This window comes from Peromyscus leucopus, chromosome X (genome assembly GCF_004664715.2).
Source record: "Peromyscus leucopus breed LL Stock chromosome X, UCI_PerLeu_2.1, whole genome shotgun sequence".
NCBI lineage: Eukaryota > Metazoa > Chordata > Mammalia > Rodentia > Cricetidae > Peromyscus > Peromyscus leucopus.
Genome location: NC_051083.1, coordinates 77633809 through 77655452, shown reverse-complemented (window position 1 = coordinate 77655452; position 21644 = coordinate 77633809).

Here is a 21644-nt window from a genome sequence, read left to right as displayed (position 1 = left end):
CATAATAGGATTCTATAGTATATTCTTCTACTTGGAAAATTAGATTTTTCTAAAGAAAATATGTGTGATAGTAAATAAATGACACACAACTCTATATAGGAAGCTAACTAAAACTTCAACTCTCAGTTGAAATTTCAATCTTTAAACTCTCAGAGGAAAAAAATACAACACAATAAATCATTTTCAGCTCTACACAATGAATACTTGTTGCAAAAAAAAAAAACACCTCATCCTTATATTGGAAGAATGCAAGATGAAATTTATTACTGAAAAGGAATTAAGTAAAAATTAGATAATCACAAGGTGAGAAGATCTCATTAATTAGGATAGCAGATAAACAGCAGGTTGTACAGATGAAACAAGAAAAAGCAGTTGTATATAACAATCTCTATAAAAAGTCAGCATTAATTGACAAGATTCTAAATGTTAGAATACTGGCATATTTTTGAAAATATAAATTGAAACATTTTTTGGAAAAGGATGAACTTGTAAATCTTAGATGTCAAAAATATTTTCTGTTCACTTTGTTTTATTTGTCATCAGTCTTCTGTAAAGGTATCCTTAAGCAATGATTTTATTTTAACTATTTATGTCTGAAACACTACACACATGGCCCATTATTTTATTATTTATTTTCTTTTTTCTTTTTTATGCTATCCACAGATTCCTCCCTTCTCCCTCCCCCCACCCCCAGCCCTCTTTCCCAAGCCAACCTGCATCCCCACATCCCCCAAATCGAGGTCCTCCATGGGGAGTCAACAAAGCCCAGCACACTGAACCTAGGCACGTCCAAGCCTTTTCCCACTGCACCAAGGCTGTGCAAGGTGTCAGACCACAGGCACCAGATTCCAGAAGCCTACCCACCAACCAGGGACAGATCCCGATCCCCCTGCCTGGGTGCCCCCAAAACAGTTCAAGCCAATCAACCATCTTTCGTATCTAGAGGGCATAGTCCAGTCCCATGGGGGCTCCACAGCGACCAGTCCATACTTCATGGGCTTCTACTAGTGTGGCCAGTCATCTCTGCACATCCTCCAATCATGACCTCGATGTCCCTCGCCTGCAGTATCTCTCCTCTCTCTCATCAGTTGGATTCCCAGAGCTCAGCCTGGTGCCTGGCCGTGGATCTCTGTATCTGCCTCCATCAGTCACTGGATAAAGGCTCTATGATAACAGCTAGGTTATTTGCTAGGCTGTTCACCAGAGTAGACCGGTCCAGCCCCCCCCCCCCCCCCCGCCGGAGTGCTGCCATCAGATCAAGGTGGGGTCAACCTTGTGGATTCCTGAGAACCTCCCCAGCACTCTGACTCTTCCTATTCCTATCTATCATGGTATTTTCCTCCCTGCCCTTCCACTCTGTCCCTGTTCCAGCTTGACTCTGCCATTTCCCTATGTTCTCATTCCCCACTCCTCATCCTCTGCCATCTCCCCCCAGTCCACTCATGTAGATCTCATCTACTTCTTCTTCACAGGATCATCCATGTGTCCCTCCTAGGGTCTTTTCCTGTTAGCTAGCCTCTCTGGAGTTATGAGTTGAGGTCTGGCCATCCCTTCCCTCTTCCCTCCCATTAGTATCCACTTATGAGTGAGTATATACTATGTTTGTCCTTCTGAGTCTGGGTTACCTCACTCAAGATGCTATTTTCTAGATCTATCCATTTGCCTGCAAATTTCATGATATCATTGTTTCTTACTGCTGAGTAGTACTCCATTCTGTAAATGTGCCATATTTTCTTTATCCATTCTTCAGTTGAGGGACATCTAGCTTGTTTCCAGGTTCGTGCTATTATGAATAATGCTGATACAAACATAGCTGAGCATGTGTTCTTGTGGTAAGATTGAGCATTCCTTGGGTATGTGCCTAAGAGTGGTATAACTGGGTCTTGAGGAAGACTTATTCCCAATTTTTTGAGAAACTGCAATACTGATTTCCAGAGTGGCTGTACAAGTTTGCATTCCCACCAACAGGGTAGGAGTGTTCCCCTTTCTCCACATCCTCTCCAACATAAACTGTTTTCAGTGCAAATCAAAACACATGGCCCATTTTTATATTAATACATTTGAAATGGAATTAAAATCATTTCCTACAAAACGTCATATACAAGAAACCAAATGTATTCCAAAATGTTTATGCCCATGAACAATACTGAGAGTAGTTTAGGAGATGTGAATGTAACTGTTATAGTATGTAAAATTTGAGCTATGTCTCATTACCTTCAGTGAACACTTTATGGTAAAACTATATGGTTATACTTTACCAATTTTTCCAACACATATTTGCAAGATCCATGATTTTCATTAAGTGTTAATAAAATTGTTTTTAGTGACATTCAGTTATTAGTATTAATATCACTAAAGAAGTCTTGTAAGAGCAAATAAGTTAAAATCTCTTTCTTTTAAAAGCCCTATTTTTCATACTATAACCTTCCCCAGGTCCTTCCCACTAAGGGAGGTCATGTCATATGACAAAGCTGTCAAGAACTGCTATCTGTTTAAGCTACTAATTCCATATCAATAAACTTCTTTTGAGAAAAATGCATTTTCATGTTGTTAGGCTTAAATTCTAATCAATATACTACTGTGTTCAGAATAGAGCCCTTTGCTTAGCATGCTCAGGACCTTGGCTTCAAGCCTCAACACTGTAAACTAATAATAATTTTTTCAAACTTAATTATTGTTAATTCTTTGCTTGAGGCATTTTCTCCTACATAGAGTATTGTGCCCTTTATTGGCTCACAGACCCTGGGTCAGGAGTTGATTATGAGATGATAATGTGAACAAGAAAGGTAGAGTCAAATATTTCAAATGTGCAATTTGCTTTCATTGGACGATGTAATGGAATGGCTGGTTACCTGTTTTATTTTCAAAGAATGATTATAAATAATCCACCTATGAATACTTGAAATAAAACACCTTGACACTGATTTTATGTAAAATAAAAATGTACTTTATTATGATCATGGGTTATTGATTTGTTCCACAGCCTATAAAACATGCAAATTAAAATAGTCAGGTGTATAGTGGACTGTTTTCCAGCTAGCATTTTACTCCCTAGTGTTTACTTAGGAATTGCACTTAGATTTTTCTTTCAAATTAATGTTGAACCATGAACTGTAATTGTAGATTAAAATACTTAGAAAACAAGTTACCAGAATTAGTAATATAACCTACTATGAACACAACTATTTATTGAAACTTCAGATTTAACTAGAAGAAACTAAATTTAGTAAATTTTAACAATTCAAAGAGAACTTGTATTATCATCATATTTAGAACCTCAAAGCTAAGAGAGACCAAAATGTTTTCCCTTCTAATGCTATCCTTTTGCCAGGGTTATGCTAATTTTATTTGCACTTGAATTGGAATGACATATGTGCAGATATTTTTCCTTTTTATGTTAACTGAATAGATATGTGGAAGAAAATAATATGTTTAGTGGATAATATTTTGACCATGTAGGATAGTGTCAGATTTTAATAGAAACTCTCAGATTTGCTAATGTTTTTGTAATAATTCACCTGATTTTTTATTCTATTAAACATTCAATCTCTTTGGGAATACTGTGTCTATAACTCAAAGAGTTTGTTTTTGTTTTTGTTTTTGTTTTTCGAGACAGGGTTTCTCTGTGTAGCTTTGCGCCTTTCCTGGGACTCACTTGGTAGTCCAGGCTGGCCTTGAACTCACAGAGATCCACCTGGCTCTGCCTCCCGAGTGCTGGGATTAAAGGTGTGCGCCACCACCGCCCGGCTGAGTTTGAATATTTATGCTACAAACACTATATTTATTAGCTGACTCTAGTAGGACTATGAAAGTAGGCTTGTGTTCTAGATTTTACAAGGCACTGAACTTGGATAGTTAGATCTGTGCAGGAAAAAAAAATTAGAGCCTACCTTCAACAAGAAGATTATCTTTTGTTTTCATTAAGTCATAATTTCTTTATACATTGTCTTGTTTTTATTGGTGAGGATACTGAGATGAATAATCACCCAAATATTGCTCTGGACTTTAAAGTTTATTTAGTGAGGCTCACATAAACATATTGTGCCTAAATTAGTAGAGGAAGCAAGAATAAATGGTTTTAAACAGTGAATAAAAAATTGATAAAAATTCCTTAAGAGAATCAGTGAAACAATTCTTTAAAAGTTGAAGTTTGTTCAGTGTCCTAGAATATAAACATTCAAATTATGCCTCATTCATGCAGTAATCATATTAATTTAATCACAGGATGGTTTGGTTTTTCTTTTGCCTAGTCACTATTTTAAAAGAATTCTCATAAAAATTCCAGATAAGAGAGACAGTTGATTAGTTTGAACTGTTTGGGAGGTTCCCAGGCAGTGTAGCTCAGACCTGTCCTTAGTGCATGAGCTGGCTTTTTTGAGCCTGGGGCCTATGCAGGGACACTTTGCTCAGCCTTGGTGTAGGTAGGAGGAGACTGGACCTGGCTTTGCTGAGTCTACCAGGCTGGGCTGACTCCACAATGGAGACCTTGCCTTGGAGGAGGTGGGAATGGGGTGTGGGTTGGGGGAAGGGCTAGGGAGTGAGAGGAGGGTGGATGGGGGAATCTGTGACTGATATGTGAAATTAAGTTAATTATAAAATAAAAATATTAAATTAAAAAACTCAAAGTTTTATTTTATTAAAAAATTAAAAGTAACATTTTCATACCAGTTAAATGAAAGCAGCACTAATTCAACTATTTAAATAAATGCAAATTCTAAAATAATTGATGCTATCAGGGAAGAACTGTTTCAGTTAATTGTTATTTTGAGGCAGCCTGCCATGAGAAAGCAAGCTGATATGCGTATCATTGTGTCTAGAGAGGCAGCACACTTGTTAGATACATTTTCTTCTTTCACTTTTCAATTTAGTTTTACAGCATTCAACAAATGATAATTTTCCTACTCTGAGAGAATTGTTTAGTATGGATAAGAGTGAGCCTCAGCATCAAATAGCACCTGCATGGAAATACACATGTACAGCTTTATTCCATCATATTCTCTAGCAGGTCACATCCAGCATGAGATTCTTCCCTTCTGAAGTAAGTGTACTTGTACCTCTGGATACACATTGATTCAATATCTTAAAAGCCATGAGAATACATCTGACTAAGTATGCACCATCTGTTTTGAATAGATAGGAGTGTCTTTTTGTCTAATTCTTAATATTCCTAACAATATTAATATAGTATATATTTTGATATACTATAACTAATGATGCTGAGACAATTTCTCCAGATATGAGTTAGAAAAGTAATAGCATAAAATTGTTATTGACAAAATGTAGAGTAAAGCAATATGTGTTGAAGTTTCAGTACAATGAAGTTTTCTTAATCAGTAGAAACAAATCATCTACATACTATATCATCAGTCCTCAGTCACTTCTTACCTCCCAACAAGTTTAATTTGTGCTATTTAGGAACACATCCATTTATTTGTTGCTGATTTTCTTCTCAAATAAAACTATGTACAAATAGGATACACAGAAATGTTTTAAACATATATAATAAACAATGTAAAAATAGGAAATATGAAACACTTAATTTTAATCACAGAATGTAATTATTTAATATTTGTGTAAGTCCCAAGATTTTATATAAAATGGATTGATGAAATGAAAAAAATATGGAAACCATGCCTATAACTATAGATATGTATCCAACACTTTCTGAAACTTTTATATAGCTTTTTAAAACACAGTAAATAGAAGCTTAAGGACTCAGAAGGTTCCTCACTCAGTAAAGTGTCTGCAATACAAGCATGAGTTAAGATCCACAACATGTACATAAACAATCAGAGAGAGCAATGTGGTCCTTCATCCTTAATGCTAGAAAGGTGGAGATGGGAGGATTCCAGAAACTTACTGTCCAGCCAACCTAGACAGTTGGTGAGATCCACATTCAGTGAGAGACCTTTTATCAAATATATGGTGAAGACAATGAAGGAGATGCCTGGCCTTAACATCTGGCCTCCATAGGCATTCACACTCATACTCACACATGTGATCACACACACATACAAGAAAAAGTAAAATAAGAATATAGCATTTGACTTGTCCAGGACAGCAAAACATAAAAAACTATGGGTTGATTTAAGTGTAAGAGCTAGTTAGCAATAAGCCTGAGATGCCAGCTGAGCATTTACAAGTAATATCAAGTCTCTGAGTCAATTATTTGGGAAGCAGCTTCTGGGTATTTAGGAAGAGGCAGGTGGAAAAGAAATTTCTGCCTACTCCAAGATAAGATAGATAAATTAAGTATTTTCTCTAAGTTTATGACATGCAAATGGATTGGATATTGTTACTATAATTCTTCTTAACTGGTTTGTTGTACTTAGTTTTACTATATACAGGTATTAATTAGACAAATAGAAATACTGTGGAGCAATCCTTTTCTACATTATGAATATGTATTACTCTCATCAGTTAATAAAAAGCTGACAAATACGTGGGCAGAAAGTCAGGCAGGAAAGCCAAACTGAGAATGATGTGAAGGAAAGTGGAGTCAGGGAGATACCAGCCAGCCACGCCCACCCCCAAAAAGGACATATAGAAATGAGGTAACAAGTCATGATCCATGTGGCAATGCATAGATTAAGAGAAATGGGTTAATTTAAATGTGAGAGTTAGCTAGTAAAAAGCCTGAGCTATCAACCAAATATTTATGAATAATATTAGGCCTCTGAGTGATTATTTGTGACCAGACAGGTGGGACAAGAAAACTCTACTGTTGGTGAAATTATTAAGGCCACTCCACATAGTTAAAAGGGAAGCTTATTTAGTGGTATAACTTATAAATGAAGGGATAGGTAGGTTTGCAGGGTCTGGGGAAGGTGTGTCACAGTCTGGCGGTGTTCTCTGGAGAACTCTGCTTGGTCTACCTCCAGCATCCAGGGTCCAGAAACCAAGAGAGCCGGCACATCCATATCTCGGGTTATCAGGGTCCTCTCTTGGCCCAGCCTTGTAGGTGTGACAGTCACTGAAGCCTCAATGGGGGTTGGAACTTCCAGATCAAAGCTGGAATGGATACCCACTACACTTTACCTACATACATAGATTTTTGTGCCAGTATTGCACCAGTATATTTTGTAGACAGGTCACTGTTGCAAGTCACAGGATTCATAGCTCTGATTATTTTTTTCCAGTAGTAGCATTTAAAATATATTTCACCTCTATGAATGCTAGCTAGTAAAGATGCTTCGGTTAGGCACCAGTTTGATTTCCCTATATTTAATAACATTAGTAAGTACTGTCTTCAGCAGTAGGGCTTCTTAATAATGTTGTGTATGGTAATAAATTGAACTGGCAATGGTCATTAATGTTTAGGGGACACCTATAGAACCACTATATCCAGCTACTCCCAAAATAGCATCCATTTCAAGTACTGGGGTTTTTACTTGGTAACATATGGTATCTAGTTGGAGAATTGTTTCCCCATGTTACTATATGGTAACTCCATTTAAATTCCTTCTATATGTTTTAGGAAGCTTCCATATGGCTTTTCAAAACATCTTTTATGTTTGTTTTTAATCCCTCTTGATATTCTTTCCTTTCACTTGACCTCCCTTTGTGGGATACCCACTCATACTTTTTCCCAGGGTTCTCTTGAGATGAGAGGGATGAGAAATATTTAGGTAAAAAAAAAATATAGGGGAGAGAAACAGACAGAAACACAGGAAGGCTTTGGGAGGACCTGGATCAATATCCACTAGACCATTGTGTCTCTTCTAAAGGGCGTTTTATAGTAATGACAAGGGGTGGAGCAAAAGACCTTCCCCTAGCACAGCCAAATGCAAACCCTCTCAATCACCTTGTAACCAGGCACGTGGTGAAGCCATCTCTTAGTGCAGCTTTGCTGTGTAAAGCAAGCTCAGATCTCACTAGGAAACCTCTGTGGGCCTCCATATAACTTTACTCTTATCTCTTAATATTTTTATTTACATATTCTCTTTATCCCTTTAGAGCACTATATTCTATTTTCCCTACCTTGGAAGAGCCTTTCTTCCTCTCAAGTCCCTTACAAACTATCTAACATCTGTGGATATTCTAGATGAAACAAACTTTTCTAATTCTTAAAACCTAAAATCCACATATAAGCAAAAACAGGTGTTAATAGTAAGAAGAAAATATTAATTTTACAATATATGTCAGCTACAGAAATTAACCAGACAATTTTTTTTATTTTACACTTTCTGATATTCAGATAGGAGCTAATCCTTTAATCTTTCCCATGGTACCACCTTAGAAACATTTCAATTATGTTTGAGGTCATTTGAAAATATTAAAACCCCTGAATATCAATGTGACACTTAGCTACTTAGCAGAAACTTATTGAGTTAGTCTAGTGAAATAAATATACCATAAGAATCAACAGTGACAACAAGGCAAGACTTATCATCTTGACTGTATTGAGTATTCTGTGCTTGTATATTTTCATTTATTTTTTTCTTTACTTTGAAATTATTTTAAATGTTGCTATATTGTAGCATCACTTAATGCCACTACAACTGAGATTTTTCAACTCATCAATCAGTCTTATGTGCAGAAAATATCATTTTTAGTGACTTTCCAAGAACAAAAACTTGTTTCAAAAGTAAAGACGATCAAAATAGCTTCATAAATCAGGTATTGTGAATCTTACCTACAATTCTAGCAATCAAGAGACTGAGACATGAAGGTGATGAGTCTGAGTCTGTATTTAGCCTTATCCACATAGTAAGTTCAAGGCAAGCCTGTGCTACATATTGAGATCATGCAACACAACATAAGATTCAATAAATAAACAACAACATACAAACAAAAACAACTACTATACAAAAATTTAAGTTTCTTCAATTACTCATGTGATATACAAGACTAAGTAAGGAAAAGAGGATAATAAAATATAAATTTCAGAGCTTTGATTTGAATAAAAATTGCCTTCATAGGTTTGTATACTTGGATACTTATGGTGTAACACTATTTTAAATTTTAGGATGTATGACCTTGTTGGAGAAAGTATGTCACTAGATGTTTGCTTTGAAGTTTCAAAAGCAAAAGCCAGGCCCAATGGCTCTTTCTTCCTGCTGCCTTCTGATCCATCGGTAGTATTCTCAGCTACTTTTAAATCATCAAGTCTACGTGCTTGCCACAATGCTCCCTGCCATTATGATGATGTACTAAATCTCTGAAACTTTGTCTTTTTAAAATAAGAATTGCCTTTATCATGGTGTCTCTTCACAGCAACAGAAACCATAACTAAGACAGAAGGTAGTACCAGGGAATGGGTATTACTGTGGCAGGCCTGATCATACAACTTAGTGGCAAAATGTGGACTTTTAGAATTTGAATTAGGAAAGTCATCAAATTATTTAAGCGGGACTTCATGGGCCATACGAGTAGTAGAAGAGAAGACAATACTGTGGGCAATTTGAAATGCATATGGGGGCCTGGCTCCCGAAGTTTTAGAGGGGAAGAATATTAGTAAATGACATAGAAACCATTCTTTGATGTTTTGGTGAAGAATTTGGCTGCTTTTTGATCTTGTCCAAAATATCTTCCTGAGACTAAATTGAAGAGTTGGATTAATGGCATTGGCAGAACAGATTTCAGAACAGCCTAGTATTTACTATGTCTGGTGGTTCTTAGAGGCTAGTCTTAAGCAGATCTCTAATGAAAAGGTGCCAACAAGGAAGGAAAAAATTCAAATGTACAGTTTGAGGAGAAAAAGAACAACAGAAAGTGTCATGGAGCTAAGTCACGTGCTCAGAAAAATAAAAACGTTTAAAGAAAAGCTGAATGATGAATGGAACAAAGGAAGGAGTTACCTAATGGCAAGACCTTACAATCAAATACACTTCCAACTTGTGAAAAAGAACTGAAGAAAACCAAGCAGTGAAGAAAACCATCAAAACAAGAATTAAAAATAGAATTGAATGAGAGGGCCATGTTCCAGTCCCAAACAAGCAGCAGAACTTGGCAGATTTGCCTACCTGGTTCTGGCTTTAGAGTCAAGGATAAAAAAAGGGGTCTTCAAATCTCCCTCCTTTTATAATGAATTCTCCTAAAGCCAGGCATAGATCAGGGATGTCCCTGCATGGAGGCCAAAAGAGGCCTTTGTGAAGCTATGAAGATGAAGCCTGGATTGTTTTGAAGACCTCAAGATGCTAGAACCATGGGATACCTGACAAGGAGAGCTGCTCACAGGTGTGGAACCAGACCATTAAAGAGAAGTGTGCTGTAGTCAACAAACCTGAAAGAAGTAGTAGATCTGAAGAACGCATTGATATCAGACACAGAGATGCAGAAGGAGAAAGAGAGAGGGGGAAGAGTGAGAGGAGGAGAGAAAGATATGAAGGGCCAGCTGTAGCACTGTCTTAAATAGTCTTTTTAATAAAAACAAACCCGGGAGTCAGGTATTTGGCTAAATTCTGAAAGATCAGAGAAACAGAACCAGCCACAGCTAGCCTCACTTTGTCAACTTGTCAGGCGATCCTGTTTCTTCAGACTGGAAGCCTCTGAGTCCTCATCCAAATGGATCTCCGCTAAACTGTGGCTAAAAGCCTAAAAGCTTAACAAAGGCTCTAGTTCCTGGTCCTCACACCTTATATACCATCACTTCCTGGGATTACAGATTTGTGTCACCATGCCTGGCTGTTTCCAGTATGGCTTTGAACTCACAGAGGTCCAAATGGATCTCTGCCCCCTGAATTCTAGAAGTAAAGGCATGTGCTACTACTGCCTAAATCTATGTTTAATATAGTGGCTGTTCCGTTCTCTGACCACCAGGTAAGTTTATTTGGGTCCGCAATATATCAACCACAGCCAGACACCTAGCCACACAGCACAGAGTAAGACAGAAAGTGAGGTATATAGAATTGAGAATGATAAAAGCCCAGAGGCAAAAGGTAGACAGGATAATTTAAGAAAAGCTGGCTAGAAATAAGCAAAGTGGAGTCCAGACATTTATAAGTAAGAATAAGACTCTGTGTATTTATTAGGGAGTTAGAGGACAGGCCCTCAAAGACCAAAGAATTAAAAACAACCTACTACAGATCCAGATGTAGAACTCTCAGCTACTTCTTGAGTGTCATGTCTCCCTGCAAGCTCCTCAATATGATGGCAATGAACTAAATTTCTGAACTATAAGCAAGTCTCAATTAAACGCTTTCTTTTATAAGTGTTACCTTGGTTCTATATACTTGGTCCCAAATGTAGTAGTTAGAAACAAAATGGAGTGGCACTGTTAGGAGATGCGGCCTTGGTAGAGTACGTGTGGCCTTGTTGGAGGAAGTGGGTCACTTTGGAGGCAGGCTTTGAAGTCTCATATATGCTCAAGCCATGTACACTGAGAAAGACAGCTTCCTGTTTCCTGCACAAGGTATAGAACTTTCAAATACCTCTCAAGCACCATGTCTTTCTGTACCATTCCATATCTCACCATGTTGGTATTGGATTGAAACACTGAACCCTAAGCCACTCAATAAAATGTTTTCCTTTATAAAAGTTGCTGTGGTCATGGTGTCTCTTCACAGCAATAGAAACCCTAAATAAGATACCAAATATATAGAATATTGACAAGTGTGGTTCACCAAATTTTTATTGACTCATTTGAGGCTGGGTTGCAAATACTATTTCTATAATTACCTTTAATACTAGTTTAGTATGTGCTACTTAAAATTAAAGCAAACAGTAACATACTGTGCATTGTTCCCAATCATCTGCCTTCTTTTTATGTGCCATTGGTGGTTATTTTACTGTGTAGTGTTTGGTAATCACATCTGTCCATTCTTAGGATCTTTTTACTTCTATTTTGATTCATAATAGTTATATATATATATATATATATATATATATATATATATATATATATGTTAAAGAAGTTAGCCTTTGACAGTTGTATTGGAGAAATAAAATTGAAGATGCTCTATGTGTATATTAAACAGATTATTATTTATTTATAAATGTGAACAAAATTATGAGTTTTTTTTAGGAACTATAAGAAAAATAAGCAAATAAGCTAGACTCAGGGGGACAAATACTTAAGAAACTTTTCTCATACACAGAATCCATATGTTTTAAAAATTGTCATGAAAGTAGAAGGTGGGTGTATAGGAAAATGGGAGAATGAGAATATGGTGGACAAACATATGTGTGTGTGTTAAAAATATTTGCTCATCAAAATCAAAAGTTCACTTGTGTTTTCACTGTTGGATGTTTGGTATATACATCATGCTTCAAGCAAAATTAACTATATACTTGTCACTTATATACCTTCATTACTACTAGTTTAAACTACAAATTCCTTAAAAATGACACATTCTTTACAGAATTAATCCACTTTCCCAAGTATCTTCAGGCATAAATATAATATCTTATCTGATATGTGCTTCTTTAAAAGTATTTTGAGCTCTAGGACTATGTCTTAACAGGTAGCTGAGCTTGTTGTAAAGCATGAAAACCTTACTCTGATTCCTGGGAAACACATGGAAGGAAGGTTTGATGTGACTTACAAAAATTTTCCTTGGACTATTACATGTGTGTCACAACATCCCCATGGCCACACACATATGAAAATAAAAATGTAATAAAAAGCCATCAAACCAATTTTATGTTACTTAAAAAAAATCTGCCCATTTTTACATTGTAGATGTCCTCATCAACTATTTTTTATAGTTCTCTGATTTACAAACAGCTGGAGGACACAATATCACATCTTGAAATTTCTTTTCCCTTTAAACCAATCTAAACTATCTTTTAAAAAATAAAAATTTAATACATATACTTTGATTCTATTTCCATTACATGGATGCAAGCAGACTTGTATTCAGTCACAAAGTATATTGGTTTGTTTCAAACAAACTGGAAATTTTCTTCATGTAATGGACTATGCTCACTTTATAGTAGAAATAGTGCATGATGAGCAGATGTTCTAATTAGTTAACACACCCAAATGTGGGCTGCTCCATTCAGCATTGTGTCTGGACTTTGAAATTGTCATATTAAACTTTATGATGAGCAAGACAATTCAGTGAGAACAGATGTTGTTCCTTTCACTAACAAGGAGAAGAAATAAGAGTATGTAGGGTTAAGGAAAAGAAGAATGCTCATTCTTTTTATTATTATTATTATTTTATTTTATTTTACAATACTATTCAGTTCTATATAACAGCCACAGATTCCCTTATTTTCCCCCTTCCTGCCCCACTCCCCTTCCCCCCAGCCCACCCCCCATTCCCACCTCCTCCAGGGCAAGGCCTCCCCCGTGGACTAAGATCAACCTGGTAGACTCAGTCCAGGCAGGTCCAGTCCCCTCCTCCCAGATTGAACCAAGCGTCCCTGCATAAGTCCCAAGTTTCAAACAGCTAACTCATGCAATGAACTCAGGACCTGGTACCACTGCCTAGATGCCTCCCAAACAGATCAAGCCAATCAACTGTGTCACCTATTCAGAGGGCCTGATCCAGTTGGGGGCCCTTCAGCCTTTGGTTCATAGTTCATGTGTTTCCATTCGTTTGGCTATTTGTCCCTGTGCTTTATCCAACCTTGGTTTCAACAATTCTCGCTCATATAAACCCTCCTCTTTCTCGCTAATTAGACTTCCAGCGCTCCACCCGGGGCCTAGCCCTGGATCTCTGCATCCAGATTCCTCAGTCCTTGGATGGGTTTCTGACACAACTCTTAGGGTGTTTGACCATCCCATCACCAGAGTAGGTCAGTCCCGGCTGTCTCTCAGGCATTGCCAGCAGTCTTTTGTGGGGGTATCTTTGTGGATTTCTGTGGGCCTCTTTAGCACTTTGTTTCTTCCTTTTCTCCTGTGGTCTTCATTTACCATGGTCTCCTATTCCTTGTTCTCCCTCTCTGTTCTTGATCCAGCTGGGATCTCCCACTCCCACAGGCTCTCTTTCCCTCGACCCTCACCCTTCATTGTCCCCACTCATGTCCAGGTTGTTTATGTAGATCTCAGCCACTTCTCCATCATTGGGCTGTCCTCGTGTCTTTCTTGGGGTCCCGTTTTCCAGGTAGCCTCCCTGGTGATGTGAGTAGCAGTCCAGTCATCCTTGTTCAACATCTAGTATCCTCCTATGAGTGAGTACATACCATATTTGTCTTTCTGAGTCTGGTTACCTCACTCAGGATGATTTTTTCTGGATCCATCCATTTGCCTGCAAACCTCATGATGTTATTGTTTTTCTCTGCTGAGTAGTATTCCATTGTGTATATGTGCCACAATTTATTTATCCATTCTTCAGTTGAAGGGCATCTAGGTTGTTTCCAGGTTTTGGCTATTACAAACAATGCTGATATGAACATAGCTGAGCAAGTGCTCTTGTGGTATGATTGAGCATTTCTTGGGTATATGCCCAGGAGTGGTATAGCTGGATCTTGGGGGAGATTGATTCCCAATTTTCTAAGAAAGCGCCATATTGATTTCCAAAGTGGTTGTACAAGCTTGCATTCCCACCTGCAGTGGAGGAGAGTTCCCCTAGTTCCACATCCTCTCCAGCATAAAGTGTCTTCAGTGTTTTTGATCTTAGCCATTCTGACAGGAGTAAGGTGGTATCTCAGAGTTGTTTTGATTTGCATTTCCCTGATGATTAGGGATGTTGAAAGAATGTTCATTCTTAATGGTCCTAGAAAGGGAACCTTTAAAAAGATGAAGGCATATTATGGAAATATCAACAGTAGTTTTTTTTTCTTATTTTCAGGTCACTAATTTGCTTCACCTATAGCTTTATCCCTTACAAAATACTGAGTTCAATGGATAACACTGCTCTAGTTGTAACAGTAGTACTTTATATTTATAAATAGGATGTATGTTTTGTAAGTAAATAAAAGATCAGAGTGCTTTATTCAATATGATACCTCAGCTGCAGTTATGAGAGTTAATTTTTTAAAGAGAAGGGTGTCTCTTATTGTTCAGAGTACTCAAAAGAGGAAAGTAATATTCTGTTGAATGTCAGTAATAATGCATCCCAAATATTAACACTTTATAATCACGAAGTCAAGTTATTTTTTTAGTTACACATACCAAGTATATATTTCATTACATATCTGTATTTCATCTCTCTCTGTATGATCAGGGAAAGATAATGACATTCACATAAATTGTATGGAAAGGCCTTAAGATTTAAATAGTTAAGCCGGGCAGTTGTGACACACACCTTTAATCCCAGCACTGGGGAGGCAGAGCCAGGTGCATCCCTGTGAGTTCAAGGCCAGTCTGGGCTACCAAGTCAGTTCCAGGAAAAGGTGGAAAGCTACACAGAAAAATCCTGTCTCAAGAAAACCATAAAAAAGAGAGAGATTTAAATAGTTAACTATGTTTTCAATTTCATAAATGTATCTTTTATGATTTAACTCAAGTGGAAGAGAAGAGTAGTAACCTACTATGTCTTACCCTATATAGATAACCAAAATGATAAGAAACACTTAATTTCTTCTTTTTTTTTTCTGAGACAGGGTTTCTCTGTGTAGCTTTGCACCTTTCCTGGAACTCACTCTGTAGTCCAGGCTGGCCTCGAACTGAGATATCTGCCTGGTTCTGCCTCTGGAGTGCTAGGATTAAAGGCATGTGCCACCACTACCTGGCTAACAATTTCTTATATTTTAAGAAATAGAGTAGAATTAATGTAATTCTCCATAATATGATATCCAGTGTTTTATGAAAAGAAATATGGAACATATATGTGATTTTGTTTATGAATATTAAAATGCTTCTTTTTTCTCAAACTAGAGAAAAATATTTAATGTCTCACTTTCTCATTTTGTTATACTTCCTTTCTTGTAAACAAGTGAGTGAACATGGAAAAGAGATGAAAAAATTAAAGAATCTGAATACTTTAATGATTCAACAGTCAGATTTCTAATAGCAAAAGTTTTGAAGGTAAAAGTGAATAATTGTTCATTGTAAAGAGGTACCATGATAAATGAAGACCCCATGGGAATAGGAAGAAGCAGAATTCTAGAGAGGTCCCCAAAAATCTATAAATATGACTCTACTATAGACTATTGGCAATGGTCGAGAGAGTGCCTGAGCTGACCTACTCTAGTGATTAGATGGTCGAACACCCTAACTGTCATGATAGAACTCTCATCCAGTTACTGATGGAAGCAGATGCAGAGATCCACGGCCAAGCCCCAGGTGGAGCTCCAGGAGTCCAATTGGCTAGAGAGAGCAGGGATTCTATGAGCAAGAAATATTGAGGCCATGATTGGGAAAAGCACAGGGACAAATAGTTAAGCTAGTGGTAACATATGAACTGTGAACCAATAGCTGAGGAGCCCATATGGAACTGGACCAGGCCTTCTGGATAAGTGAGACAGTTATTAGCTTGAACTGTTTAGGAGGCCCCCAGGCAGTGGTAATGGGACCTGTCCTTGGTGCAGGAGCTGGCTTTTTGGAATCTAGGGTCTATGCTGAGACAATTTGTTCAGCTTTGGCATAGGGAGGAGGGGACTGGACTTGCCTCAACTGAATCTACCAGGCTGAGCTGACTCCCCATGGGAGACCTTGTCTTGGAAGAGGTGGGAATGGGGGGTGTATTTGGGGGTAGGGCTGGGGGGTGGGAGGAGGGAGGACAGGGGAATCCTTGGGTGATAGGTAAAATTAAATTAATTATAAAATAAAAATATCTTAAAAAGTGAATAATTGTTTAAAATATAGGAAACATATTTTCATAAATTACTCCCAGATATACAAATATAAAAGCGATAGACTAGGACCACGGAGATGGTTCAGTGGTTGAGAGAATTGGCTGCTCATTCAGAGGACTTAGGCTCAATTTCCACAGCCCACATGGCTTTACAACTGTGTGTAACTCCAGTTCCATGGGGTACAATGTCCTCTTCTGGTTTCTTGAGGTACAAGACATTGATTGGATGTGATACATAGACATATATACAGGTAAAATACTCATACACATAAAAAGTTAAAATTATATATGAGCATGGGTATTCATACTGTGTATGAGAAATGATGCGAGGCAAAATCTATGAGAATATTTTTAAAAAATAATGGTACAGACAAGACATTCAGTATTGTATATAGTTTTCTTCTAATTAATAAAATTGAAGTTATAAATTTGTAGAATCTAACATGTATTCACATTTCTATATTTATTATTCATCTCATTTTAATTTATATTGATGTATTAAAATAATTATATGACTACCAGGAACTCTAATATATAGTGAAGTTCCCAACAACTTCTCTAATCCTGGGGTGGATCCACTAAACCACAAACACGGAATAAAATAAAATATATAACTAGATGTTCAATTCCATTATGTATATGAAAAGTACTAATTGGAACTGTTATTGTCCAGTCAATACAATGGTGTAGCTAGAATTTTCCTGCCTTGCCCACAGTCAGGACAAATCTTTGTCACCCACCAGTCCCACAGCCACTCAGACCCAACCAAGTAAACAAAGAGACTTATATTGCTTACAAACTGTATGGCCGTGGCAGGCTTCTTGCTAACTGTTCTTTTTTTTTTTTTTTTTTTTTTTTTTTGGTTTTTCGAGACAGGGTTTCTCTGCGTAGCTTTGCACCTTTCCTGGAGCTCACTTGGTAGCCCAGGCTGGCCTCAAACTCACAGAGATCCGCCTGGCTCTGCCTCCCGAGTGCTGGGATTAAAGGCGTGCGCCACCACCGCCTGGCCAACTAACTGTTCTTATATCTTAAATTAATCCATTTCCATAAATCTATACCTTGCCACGTGGCTCATGGCTTACCGGCATCTTCACATACTGCTTGTCCTGGCCGCGGCTGGCAGTGACTCCTTCTGCCTTCCTGTTCTTTCTTTTCTCCTCTGTTAGTCCCACCTATACTTCCTGCCTAGCCACTGGCCAATCAGTGTTTTATTTATTGACCAATCAGAGCAATTTGACATACAGACCATCCCACAGCACAATGGCTGGAATATAAGAGAGTTACTGGTTCATGTTGACAGTAATGTGTCATAACTAACACTCACAAATCACTATAAACAACATAAAATGTTACAGTCACTTTTGAAAAGAGTTTGATGACTGCCAGGGTCTCCAACCTTTTCCCATATAACAGGATAGATGAATGTGCTAGCTACAGTAAGGGCAAACACTGAAAAAACAAAGTGTCCTTCTCCCATGTCCTTTTACCTAGGATACTACCAAAAGGTATCATCTACATTTAGTGTGGGTCCTCTTGCTTCCTATAATCTGATCAAGAAAATTTCTTAAAGGAATGCCCAACATCTTGTATTTTAATCAGTTGAAGATGTAATTAAGCTTACAACCAAGATTATCCATCACTCATTACCTTTCTAAATGAGCAAATTTATAATTTCTATATAATATTTATTTTGTTTTCACCAAATGTATTATGTGAACAACAAAATTAAACAAAATCTCTATTTCTGCATTCATTCCCTATTTGAATCAGATACCTTAATTCCTTTAAGCAAAAATTGGATATCCACATAGTAGAGGCAGACTAATGTGTACTTAGCTAACTTCTAGGGTCCCTCCTCATTTTCAGTTCTATTATTCTATTAAGGGAAAGGAAAGAAAACTAAGCAATGCAGAGGTATGAATGATGATTATGATGATTAGTAGACAAATAAATATATTATAAATACATTCATGCATAGTCAGAATCTAATGAATATTTGAAGACATAACTCTCTTGCTTAAAGTTATTTGTAACTATTAAGTAAAAAGTCATATATATATATATGTATATATAAAATACTTTTGTTCTACAAGCCACAAAAATATACAAAGTAGGATTTCAGCTGATTATGACAAATCTAATACCTGGAAGAAGCTAAGGGCCTTCTACAGGTTAAGCTAAGTCTCAAGGAACCTTGGTGATATTTGGCTTTTGATTATCAGCTGTTTTCTGCTATGAGTATCTTGTGTGCTATTGTAGCCTTTCCATCATTTATTGGGCACTATTTCTTCTCTACCAAAGGAATATTTAGATAACCTGTGCAGACAGAACCTCAGTTCAAGCCTCCCTGTAATTATCGTCATTGGCAGCATCTGGCCAGGTCCATCCCCAGACGGAGGAAAGGACCTTATCAGAGATACCTCTGTACTATCTAAGAACAGACTTAAGCATCCTGACTACCCATTTGAGAGGGCCTGGCGGATGTGCCAATTAAGCTTAAATTCCTCCTTTCCCAAATCTTACCTCTAGTTCCAGATCTCCCTTTAACTATCACCAGAGGCATCTAGCTGTACACGGGTTGCCTAGCGACCAAGCACACTTTCCCCCACCCTGCAGGAAAACGGCAGATAGTTTGGACAGATAGGAGCCACAGAAAAAAAGAAGACAGTTTTATTTTCTCCCATTGTCCTAGTAACTTACAGATACTTAACATTTTCTACCAATCACGTTTAAGATTATAGTTGAACACATAAGATCCCTCTTCTTAGATGTTACCCAAATTTAGCCTTTAGTTAATTCATTTCCCCATTAGTCACTTCCCTTCTGGGTTGCAAATGATAATTAACAATTACTGCCCCTCTATGTGATTCTTGTCACCCCTCCGTTTGACCCTGTAAGCCTGGCTTTGCATGGCCAAGGGATTATCGCTTGTAAGTGTATATATACTGGGACTCCCAGAGCATGGAAAGGAGGAAGAAGAAGATTTGGAAGAATAAATAACTGAACTAAGAGCTCTGTGTGCTGAGATTCTATTTCCTGAAAATAGTCCTTGCCGTTTGTAGTTCTTTCTCCTGAGCCCCTGGGGAGTATAATATTGAGGCTGGTCCCTCTAATGTTATACAAGACTTTTGATATTGTAATTGTTTGATTATTGAATATTTGTCTCACTATAAATTCTGATCATTGATACCTCTTTGTCAATAAAGTTAAATCATTTCTGCTCCTTATAAAATGCATGTGATTTATTACTAATGTTTAAATACAGTGTAATTTATACCATATATTGTTTAATTTTAACAAAACATTGAGGTTTTTTTGCCACATAACTTAAGGGTAACTAAGATTCAAATCTTTGCAAAATGTAATGACTGCTTACTAGATAGATATATGTAATATACTTTCCTTTATCTTATTTTTAAGCAACAGATATGGATTATAAAATCAAATGCTAATTTCCCCTTTCTAGATTTTCTATATTTTGAAGTACAGTCTGATTTTATTGACATCAAATCAAACTTGTTTTTCTAAGCACACAAGGAAGTGGAGCTTTACCTTAACCAACACAAACCAAAGACCTTCAAAGTCTTGAATTTGGAAATTGTGATTTATACTGGTGCAAATCAAAATGTCATCTGTCTGCTTATGTGAACATGAGATCTTACATCTAACTGTTTTCCTAAGTATAAAGACCCTGCAAAATGAGGAATTTAAATATTTCTTTCCATTGATCTTTCATCTGTATTCTAACTTACTCATGTTATGAGTCTGACAATATCAAAGCTGCTGTCTTTGACAGTTAATAAGAACATCAGAAGTTCATGTTCTGTTTCAAATATGTAAGATATGTGAAACTGTGTAATATGTAGACAAATAAATACAATGTGTGTGTTAATAGAAAAGATAAATAAAACTTTCATATGAAAGTTGTCCTCCTCTTAACAGGTACACAATTATTTCTTAAAAGTCCCTGTCACCTTCATATTCTAATTCTTTTATTCCCTTTATCTTTAAATTTGTAAATCTTTAGCTATTACTTCATAAATTCTTTATAAGTAAATTACTTTAAGTTATATGAAATTAACAAATATCACTAAAATTTAAATGATAAACAATTATATGTGTCGTTTAAGTCATCATAGAAAAAGCATTGAATTAACTTATTGTGCATGATTTCACTTATCATTTCTATAGATTCTTAAGTTGTCAATTTACATATTTATGAAACGAATTCAGAATTATGGTTGCCACTATATGTCTCTTTTCCTATTGAAATACAATGTCTTATGGTTTAGATTGCATCATGCCGACAATGGAATATTTACAAAACTATGGTGGCCACAACAATAACAACAACATCACCAGTGTAACTCACAGTTACTCAATTATTTTGATAGCAGTAAAATGCATGACAGGTGATTTTCTCTTCAACAATTTCCTCCCAGTTTTTTTTTTTTTTTTTTTTTTTTTTACAGTGTGATACTTTCAGAAAACCAGGTTGTATGTGTTTATAGATTCCTGCAAAGTAAGCATGACAGAAGGTGAAAAAGTACTTCCAATATTAAACCCAAGAGTACAGACAATACCTGAAGTTAGACCTAATGTTGTTATGTTTTATTTCACAGCCACAACTGCAAAAAAATTTTGCCACATATAAAAGAAATTGCAGAAAGTATGTTTGCCACAATTCTAATCTCTTTCCATGAGCTAAATAATGTTTTGCACATTCTCTGAGAAAAGAACTGTTTAGTACATAGTAACTCTTTTTCCCCAAAGAAGAAAAGTGTCACACAAGTCTCAATGAACCTATTAATACTGGTATATAGGTAGATTTTCTTTTCTTTTAGGATCTTCTTTCAAGTAATGTAGATGTAACCAACCATCTTATTAAATAAGAAACACAGAACCAATGCAAAGAAGAAAGCCAAGAGGTCAGAGCTAAAAACCTTACCCTTCCTCTTGCAGTGATCCTACCTCTCAGAAAGAGATCTACTTCCTGTGTGTCTGTCTTTATAAAGC